General features: G+C 40.8%; 1 long non-coding RNA gene across 1 annotated transcript; it reads right to left on the bottom strand.

Moving 5' to 3' along the window:
* Positions 1 to 7,930: 7,930 nt before the first annotated feature.
* Positions 7,931 to 9,006, bottom strand: LOC142657305 (uncharacterized). Its single transcript, XR_012849890.1, has 3 exons — positions 8,875 to 9,006; positions 8,553 to 8,660; positions 7,931 to 8,059 (listed from the first exon to the last, which is right to left on the bottom strand). It is a non-coding gene; the product is annotated as an uncharacterized LOC142657305 (long non-coding RNA).
* Between the last annotated feature and the right edge of the window lie 1,543 nt (positions 9,007 to 10,549).

The raw sequence follows: 10,549 nt of genomic DNA, 5'->3' as shown, positions 1-10,549 counted from the left end.
GGGGGGGGAACGATCTAGGTGTGCGCCCTTTTCGTAAGTTAGTGCGGGATATAAAACACGATTTGTTGTGCTTATGGGCGTCTTATCTACGCTTAGTTATAGTTTGGTCGGACATAGTTCCGAGGAAGTTTTGGCGCTTGGCAAGATCAGTGGAGAGGGTTAATAAAGCCTGCATCAAAGTAAACCGGGCTGTGTCACGTTTTGTTGCCAAGAACGGGGGCATTTGTGTTCGACACAGGGATTTGGAGTCAGGAGTTGGAAGATATTGGCGGAGTGATGGAGTACATTTGACCGAGGTTGGAATTGATTTGTGGAGCCTGTCCTTAGCAGAAGAAATTGAGAGGGCGGTGGTGGTTTGGAGGGACTCACAGGCTTAAGGTGGTCAATGCCTGTTTCGCTGTGGTGGGGGGAGTCCTTGAGGTTTGTCAGTACAAAATGGTGGGGAGACTTCATAGGGTGTTTTTCCATTTGAAGTGGTCTTCTGGTGGTTGGAGCCATCTGCAGAGGTGAGCGGTGCCTCCGAGCTGGTTTACGAATGGAGGTAAATAGTTGTTGGTGGTTTGCAGATGGCTAACTTAAAAGGAAAATCGGTAAAAAATGGCTTCAAGGACTTCCCCTGCTCTGTTTAGTGTTAAAATGTTGATTGTTATTTATGTTTCTGACCTATGTTGGGTCATGTGAATTATAGGAGGAATTCTCTGGTCGAATTCCTTAAGTAGTTATCCGAATGTTTCGGATTAAATTGTATTTAAAAAATAATGTAGATTAATAAACGGCTGCTGTGGCTATTTCACATCCAACCTCGGTTGTCACGTGTCCTTATTTGGTGGATGGGTGGAAAAGGGGAATAAAAGGTAAAATAGCACATGACTCTACTCAGGCCAGTCAAGACGAGGCTGGACGGCAGCACGGAGGGCTTAAGGGAAAGCCTCCATGACTGCCATAGGAGGGAAGGTTAGCCAATCAGGGGGGAAAGGGTTAGTGGAGGCAGGGGGAGGGAGGAGATGGAGAGGGGAGGAGTTGGGGTTCGGTATCTGTTCCTCCCGCTGTTTTTAGCATTGAGCCGGAAGTAGCGGGAGGAATAACAGGTAAAAAAGTTAGCTCCCACCCTTCCAGCCTGAATTGGGTTGTGTCTTTTGGGATTGGGTTTGTTTTTTGTGCGTTTGTCTATTTTCTTGTGCTTATGATGTATGCTTGCGTAACTTGTGTTTCTCTTTTCTTTGGAGTAGGTCTAGGTGTCATGGCGGCTGGCGAGGAGAGTCCTTGAGGTTGGTCAGTACAAAATGGTGGGGAGGTTGCATCGGGGTATGTGTCCCCCAAAAAGGTATATCATTTGAAGACTTCATAGGGTGTTATCCCTTTGAAGTGGTCTTCTTATGGTTGGAGCCATCTGCAGAGGTGAGCTGTGCCTCCGAGCTAGTTTACGGCTGGAGGTAAATAGTTGTTGGTGGTTTGCAGATGGCTAACTTAAATGTAAAATCGGTAAAAAATGGCTTCAAGGACTTCCCCTGCTCTGTTTAGTGTTAAAATGTTGATTGTTATTTATGATTCTGACCCATGTTGGGTCATGTGAATTATAGGAGGAATTCTCTGGTCGAATTCCTAAAGTAGTTATCCGAATGTTTCGGATTAAATTGTATTTAAAAAATAATGTAAATTAATAAACGGCTGCTGTGGCCATTTCACATCCAACCTCGGTTGTCACGTGTCCTTATTTGGTGGATGGGTGGAAAAGGGGAATAAAAGGTAAAATAGCACATGACTCTACTTAGGCCAGTCAAGAGATTTCCCAAGTGGGACAAAAACATATTTTAATGGGAACAAGATCCCCTATAAGGCTGGATACACTACTAAAGAAAAAGCCTTCACAAAAAATATGGGACACAAACCTCAAGTTCGTAATGACATAATAAACATGTCCTAAGGACACATGGAGTAAAAAGCACCACTAAACTGACCCATAAACGGTCCAAGATACAGCAACAACAAATAACCACCACCACCACCACAGGACCCCAAAGGTCCAACTGTCCGATTTCTGTTATAATATCCTGCAATACTTATGTAATCACCTTCTGTAGATGTCAGACCCGGTGGCTATTGTTAGGCCTCCGGTTACCATAGCAACCATCGGCACCCTGCGATTGCGTCGCAAGATCGCCAATGGCGTTGTAACCCCTTAAGTGTGGTGATCGCTATTGACCGCTGCATTTAAGGGGTAAATCGGCGTAAACCACTGCGATCGGTCCCGGAGGTATGAGCTGTGATAACTGCTGTACGACGATACAGCAGTTATCACAGCTCATAAATGTGTCGTGGTTGGGAATGGCGCTGGATTTCAGCGGTACCATACTATTACTGAGCTGAGCACGAACAATGTGCTCAGCTCGTTGTAATAGTAATGAGCAGAGCGGGAAGGGGTTAAGGACAACCTCAGCAATGTGCTAACCACAGGGGGCCTTCTGTCAAGCTTCTACCACAATCTGCTGTTATCAATGGGGGAATCGGACAGAAAATGGGCCGTCAGTGTAAGACACAAATATGAAAAGTCCTGCAAAGGTAGAGTCGCTCCTTACACTGGCTTTCTGCTTTAGCCAACTGAGGGGTTGTGTAAGTAGGTTGTCTAAAGGTCCATTCACACTGCATTTGCAGTGCACAATTGGCATATGCATCGGTAAATGCTCACGTCGCATACCACAATCTTGTCCATTATGGACTAATATATATATTGGTTCACTTTTATTTCACAAATAAGTGGTATAGAAACTTGGAAACATACTCTCAGCATATCATGGGGATGCTGATACTGTATAAGTCAAAGGAGGTTATATCAGGCAGACAGAAGGATAAAAAATAGCAAAAAAAATATTATAGAGGGAGTAAAGAAAAAGGTGTAAAAAACGAAACAGAAAGACTGCCTAGATAACAAGGAACAGGGAAAAGTTATACCTTGTAAAAAAAGCAAGATGGAAAAAAGAGAAAGATAAATTTGGACTGACATTATTTTGCTAAATATAATGGTAATATTGAAGAAATTAAAAGAATCCTAAAGAGAAATTGGGAAATACTATTAAGTGATCTGTTTTTGAAAGATGAAGTAAGAAGGTCCCCACAAATGATCGTAAAAAGACCAAGGATAATAAATGATATAGTCGCACCATCCTATCCAAAATATAAGAAATACTAAAGAAAGGAATAGGGTTTGGGAATAATATTAGAGTTTAAGAACGAGTAAAGTAAATGAGTCTTTACTATTCCCCATAGATTCATATTGGTTGTTTTTATCCTATTTTATTAATATATGTATTTTTGCATGGAAAAAGAAATATAAGAAATTCCCTGTATTAAATAATGTAATTGGGATGAAGTATTAGAGGAATAGAAAGGGTAAAAGAGCGAGAAAGAACCTCTTCCGAAACATGTGCCATAAAGAGATATGTTCATTATAGGAAGTATAAAGAGATTTAGGCCCAGATCACACTGAGTTTTTTTATGCTGATTTTGACCCGGAAACCGCATTGGAATCAGCACCAAAAAACGGCCGAAACTGTCTTCTGTTAATTTCAATGGAAGGCGGAGGCGTTTCTTTTCTGCTGCAGCTTTTAGCGGCTCGCTGTTCCGCCTCTGACCTCCCATTGAAATCAATGAGAGGCAGAGAAAGTGTTTTTCACAGTGTTTTTTGCACGCAGCGCGCAGTGGCCAGGGGCGAAAAACGCAATGGTAAATGCTGCGCAAATCGCAGGCAGGTCAAAGTCTGCCTCAAAATTTTTCTGCCTGCAAAAACACTCTGTGTGAACAGGGCCTTAGAGTTCGGAACGTCACTTCCGGTATTGCGTGAGTAAACGTAGAAAGGTTTGTTTATATAATATAGAGACATTTAAATTGTTTCAATGCTGTGAAACATAGTATTCCTGATGAAGGGGGCTGCCCCGATACAACTGACACAGTGGGTTTTATAAGTTTTAATACTTTTTACTATATTAAATATCTGCTCCTATGCACTCTTACTAGGGTCCTGACGCTGAATGGCTCCTACCACACCACTCGTCCTAGTGACTACTGCACCCAGTCCAGTACAATTCAGGAGTGTACTACTAGGCCACATCTCAGGCCTGCAGGGCAACCATTCATCACTGCAGCTATCTAAGCGGCCCTCTAATACATGGAACGTTCTTTATCCTAATCAGGACCTAGTTACAGCCTCTCCTGGGTTTGAGCACAGTACTGCTCTACTGACCACTGGTTCCCATGCCAGGCTGACTATTCTCACAGCCCCAGTAGACTCCTCAGAGCGAACCACTCTAGGCTGACGGTACTCTTCAGCCCGCATGTTTCAGTGACAGCCTACACTTATAGGCCTACCCCTACGTAGGATAGGCCTTCTCTATCAGCCTACAGACCATAAGAGGTCATTTTGTTAGCTTATTTTCTGCTTTGTTATTGACTCTCATCGTCTCACCTGACTTCATGATGGCGCAGCGCATCACTGCCACTACACTCTGATCCCAGCCAGCACCAGGCTCTTTCTTTCCAAACCCCCTGTACCTCCCCTGTCACTGTCCAGCAGCCTCTCATTGCTATGTACAGTGACAGCACCGCACATAAAACAGTGCCACTGGGAACTGCGGCCTGTCCTCCTGCCAACCTGTAAGACAAAACCTTCTATACAGTGAAACACAACAGATACACAAATATACATTAACAGTGAGCACCTAAACAGTTAATATAAAGAAACAGGCAACCAACTTAATAACATAATCAGTTTATAAGCTGGAAATGGAGGTTATACGGCTCGCCCTCATTACAAACTGCTTGCAATCGACCAACTCATTTATCTGGGATCTGCATGAATTTAAGGGTCTGTTCTGGGATTTGAATTTATTTAGAGGTCTTGGTCAGGTATCTAAATCCATTTTCTTTACTCTGATTTGGGGTCTGAATTTAACGGTCTGGTCTGTGGTCTGCAATTAATTGAGGGGTCTGGTCTGAGGTCTGACATTATTTAGATGTCTGGTCTAGGGTCTGCATTCATTTTATTTACTCTGTTTTGGGGTTTACATTTTGGAGTCTTGCCTGGGGTCTGCAGTTAATTGGGTCTGTTCTGGGGTCTGGTCTAGGGTCTGAATTTATATAGGGGTTTAGGCTGGTGTCTAAATTTATTTGGTGGTCTGGTCTGGGGTCTGCATGAATTAAGGGGTCTATTTTGTTGTCTGAATTCTTTACGTTGCTCTAGAAGCTGAAGATGGCTGCAGAAGTGAACAACTAAAGATATCTCAGCAGCAAACTCTGTAATGTTATGTCAGGAGAAGTCATCATAGCGGTCCTGGCTGGGTGGAGATAAAATGGAAAGAGAAAGTCTACAATCAGAAAAGACGTCACCTGTGATTTACCCATTTTAAGGCGGACCTGTCAGCCTTATGATATGGAGCATCTTTACTCAGAACTCTGTGTTGTGATGGTCTTCTGTTATTTTTCCTGGAAATGTGAAAATAAGGCCATCATGGAAACGCATTGGCATGCAACTAATTGATTTTTAGCTACAAATCAACAGCCGCAGTACAAAGCTATACATTGAGTTGCATGCAACCCTTAAATAAGTAATAGAATTTAAAAATAAGATCAATTAAAATCAATCAGTCTCTGTGAAGTCCCAGCCTAAATAGCAATTGAGTGTTAGCATTCATCTTGTCTATAGAATGTATCCCTATGTAAGGCCAAGTACCGGCAAGGACCGCAGGGTTAGTCGCAAGCAATAAAATACAGTAGACCCAAGTAATGCAAACAACAAATTCTTTACTGACCAGTGGTATATAAACATACACAAGGGGATGTAAACACTACTCTACAAAAAAGAGGCACAATCTCTTTCAAACATTACACAAATAATGGCGCAATGCGGCATGGGTGGCACACCAGCTTCTTTTGTTTGTTGGACGGAGCTTTAACTCATCCCTGCTTCGCTTTAGGAGTAAGTCCTCTTCTTCAAACATCTGCCCATTTATTTCAATAGGAAAAACGGCGTTCTGTTTCGACGGGCCGTTTTTTTGAAAAATGGCAGCGAAAAAGAAGCGCAGGTCACTTCTTGGGACGTTTTTGGAGCCATTTACATAGACTCTATTGAAAACAGTTCCAAATACGGGCGTAAAAAACGCAGCGAAAAACGCAGCGAAAATTGCAAGTGGCTTAAAAAACGTTTGAAAATCAGGAGCTGTTTTCCCTTGAAAACAGCTCCGTATCTTCAGACGTTTTTGAGTTTGCATGTGAACATACCCTAACTGCAAATTAACCTGCCATACATATTGGGAAGAAAAAGAAGGAAAGTTTGTGCTCCTGGACTGTACAATACAAAATCTTCAATGTATCATTGTCTCAATTTATTTACCGCCACCCTTTAATTCTTATGTCTTGGGTGTGGTACAGGAGTTTATTGATAAAAAGCCCTTGCAGATTATCCACTGCTACTAATTGGCGACTTCAATGGAGTAATGGACTTTAGTATGGACAAATGTAACAGGTGGGAGGGGGTTTAGGATGGTTACTGCCCCGCAGAGGAAATTGCACAGCAAGAACTTCAGACGACACAGGTATAAGATGCTGAACAGAACTTTACTCCAACAGAGGCACAGTCTTCACGGTTATAATATTTAGTACATAAGCTTGACGGTTTCACTAATAAATAGGCTCTATACTTGGCGGTTTCTGATTTAACTTGTGAGAATGGGACAATGTGTTTGCTATGGTTCAGTCTCAACTTAAACTTGTGCTGCAGAGGGTCTTTGTTCTCATATGAAATGCTGAGCTAGCGATACGCCATTCAGGCTAGCAATACAAAGTATTTTTGGTTGATCAGTCACTTTGTAACTTCTGCCCTAACTGGCAATCTCAACTGGCAGCTCTCATCCTGCCCGTTTGTCCAATCTGAGATCTGTGGGGATTGTGTCACCCTAGCGGCTTCCCTGCTTAATGTGATTGTCTCCGCTTGTAAAGAGAGCCCAACATTACATTTTATGGAACTGAAATTTAAACGACTATCAAATATATCAATATTTTTTTACATCTCCTGTCACTTTTTGTCCAACACAGGATCTAATCCAGTACATATGGCGGCACGTTCCATACTCTCTGTATTGTGTACATATGATACAATGTCCTGTCACCTACCACTGGATTAAACGCGATGTCACACAAATAGCGCTGTGAAGGGTCGGATAAGTGAATTGTATACACTGTGGTAAGTTGTAGCGAGGCACTGAACACACTAATAAATACCAGTCACACTTATGGATTGATGTTAAAGATTTATTTAAGGTTTTTGTGGATCAAAATATATAATGGTAAAGATGATGTTATACAAGATCCAGCAAAAACAATGGAAGATGTCACAGTATATAATGTAGTATCAGTAAGTGGTGGGAAATCTGTATTCCAGAGACACAGGAAGAGATGACATGTTCTCCTGTTCTGGGCCTGGTCTTCTGGGTAACATTGATGCACCGGTAACCACACTGATGTCTCTTCTGTGACAGATGTAGAAAATTTTAAGTCTCGCCATTGGAATACTTGTAAGATGGCGGGTTCTGCCCTCGGTTGTTATTGGCATTGATGTTGATGGTCTGTTTGTATCTGCTGACTTGTTCTGGGGGGAGAAGCACACAATCCTATTAGATATTCATTATTCAGGCTGCTTACCAAATATAGAGGGGACATATCTAGAGGAACTTACCTTTCTATCAGCAACGATGGCGGCTCCTCCGGTCACAGGGAGCGCAGTTCTCGCCAGATATACTGCGGAATTGATGTTTATGCTGCAAGAGAAATATTTGCTATTAATGCTCTACTAATGTGTGTTTCTTGGCAGTCACAAAATCTAGAAGAGGTTTTATTGTGGATTTTCCTATTTGATCCTAGGGGTTACGCTACAAACCTTGATAATGGTTGATCCAAGCAATGGCTTTGATCTAAAGCTGCGCTGTTCAGGATGTTACAGGAACTTTCTGATGTTCACAAAGGTGGAATCATTGTTTTATGCACCTAAGATGGTAAATGTTCCTTAGGAGTCCTGCAAGATGCCAAGTAATGTCTTACATCAATAACAATGTTCCTTGTATCTAATCATGTAGTTTCTGCCGCTTACGGCACTTTTCTAAAAAAGTGGACAGAGAGTAGCTGAAGCAGCAGAACCACCAGCGGCCGACACATTTATCATAATAACATGGATTATTAGTTATTAAGGTGTGGGCCTTTTAATAAATTAGGCACATTTTACTCCAAGTTTTTTTATATTAAGACCGGTGTATGAAACGTCAGTCTTAATGAATTCCCACCAATCTATTATACTACATACATGCTTACAGTTTTCTTCTAAAACCCAAAACCTTCATTTAGAAATTAAATAAATATCTGAATACAAGAAAATTGAACTAGAAGATAGAATGACTTATTTACAATTTCTTTAAGTTGGTTGATAAAATAAATTACTGATACAGAGGAAGACTTAAGAGATGGAAGAACATTCTCACAGCAAACATAATAGACAAGTACAATGCTCTCACCTTATGTGCTGTAAGGACATGAACAGACGCAGCTACTTTTTTTGTCCTAACCTCCTAATGCCCTTCAAATAGATCTTGCGGTCAAAGCGTCCACCAGCCAATGGGATGCTGGAATGAGAAATACATTGATGTAAGACATATAATAATGTTAGCAGGTAACCACAAAAATAATTGTTTTGTTTCACATCCTAGATTACTCCAGTACTGTCACCCAGGTATACAGCCACCTGCCCCAAAGTGTGAGCTCTGGCTATAAGGCCCATGTAGTAATGGCGGCTTCTGAAAGGATCATACCAACAACATGGAGGAAATCATGACTTACTTATCTGAACCAGGTCTGAGCTTTACTTCAAAGATACCAAAAACGGGTCGGTGGTCTGAGGTCTTCAAAACAGGGCAAGAGTCGTATTTCAGGACTCGCACATCTCCCTCATATTGGCTTTTAAACAACACCCTGTCCTGTAGAGGTCATAAAAATAACAAATATCATCAGTGCAATCATATTATAATTTATTTATAAACCTCATAGCATCATAGACTGAACATTTCTGCCTATTTTCTTTAAGAAATATAAATTTTAAGACTTTCTTGCATTTAAGGTTTGACTTGGTCACACAGATTTAATGAAATAAGTATCTTTGAGCCATGCTAGGCGAAGACATATTACACTGGGAGACGATGACAAACTCACTACAAGTAAAATGGACTGGATGCTTTGTTCTTAAGAATTATTCCTCCATCTATAATAAAAATTTATTACCTTGGGCGAGGGGATTTATTATATGAAAATCTATGCATGAAATGTATTCTTTCTTTAGCACTGTAGACCTGGAAATAAGATATCTTACCGTATATGATGGGACTCTCTGCTTTTCTGATGTATCGTAGGTGTCTGTGCCAATGTCGAACTTATATGTAGGAAGGAATTCAATGGTGTGCTCCTTAAACCCTACAAATATGGACCCTTAAGTTAAAAGAAAAAAAAACATGTCAGTATTAAAAACATGTGCAAGAGATGTAGGACTATATAAGAATGTGGAGAACATATGAACCATCATGACAGTGATTTGTATTGATCTGTCGAGGTGTATGTGGTAATAATACAGGCTGAGGAGTGATAGAGATCTGTCTACTAGTAAATGTACCGTTGTTCTTGGCTTCATTCAGATGGTCGTGTTTGAGGAGACTGGACATATCTCTTCCTTTAAAGTTCTTCAGAAGAGATTCCACGTTTTTTCTGTCCTCTTTCAGTTGAAAATTGAGGTCCCCAAACCAAAAAACTCGATCAAAGCGGCTGGTGACGTCCACTGTAGAATGAGATAAACACAGGACACAATTAGACCACGTGACTGCATTAGAGTCAATGGAGATAAATAGAGAGATAAAGGAATCGATAGGTTCAACCACATAAGTGATACTCACAGGCATTGGAGTTTATTCTTTCCGGAATAATTTGAGGCAGACGGAGACCCTCAGTGATAGTTTTATAGTCCTGGATCCTCTTGTAGACTGCCCCAACTGCCAACAAAAATATACATATCAGTAAATGTGACCTCCTGGAATTTAGGACAACCACCATATTTAAGTTTTCTTTGACAATAGGTTTCTTTATCTTATATTATGTAGGTATCATATCTACTTCTTGGGCTGTGTATTCTGAATGTTCCCTCAACAATCAATTTTTTACAAATAGTATTTATATTAATTGGATTTCTATTGACATTTTAGAAGATGAGACTGGTGGAGTTCCATGATCTGGGTCCGCACTCTGTACACCAGACGCACTGATATTTCTGTTACTGTAAATCTAAGACACAATCATTTTCATGACAGAGGATAATGTATTTCTATACCAGTCTGTAGAGGACATTAGGCAGTTTATCCTTCCACTATTATTCTCTCATTATATAGAATAAGTTTGATGGATTAGAAGAAGTTTGACCAAATGAGGAAGAACTTTTAATTTTACACCAAAATATAAATAGTACAAATCTTTT

The sequence above is a fragment of the Rhinoderma darwinii genome, chromosome 7, assembly GCF_050947455.1.
Source record: "Rhinoderma darwinii isolate aRhiDar2 chromosome 7, aRhiDar2.hap1, whole genome shotgun sequence".
Classification (NCBI taxonomy): Eukaryota; Metazoa; Chordata; class Amphibia; order Anura; family Rhinodermatidae; genus Rhinoderma; species Rhinoderma darwinii.
This window is presented reverse-complemented; position numbering and strand designations above follow the sequence as displayed.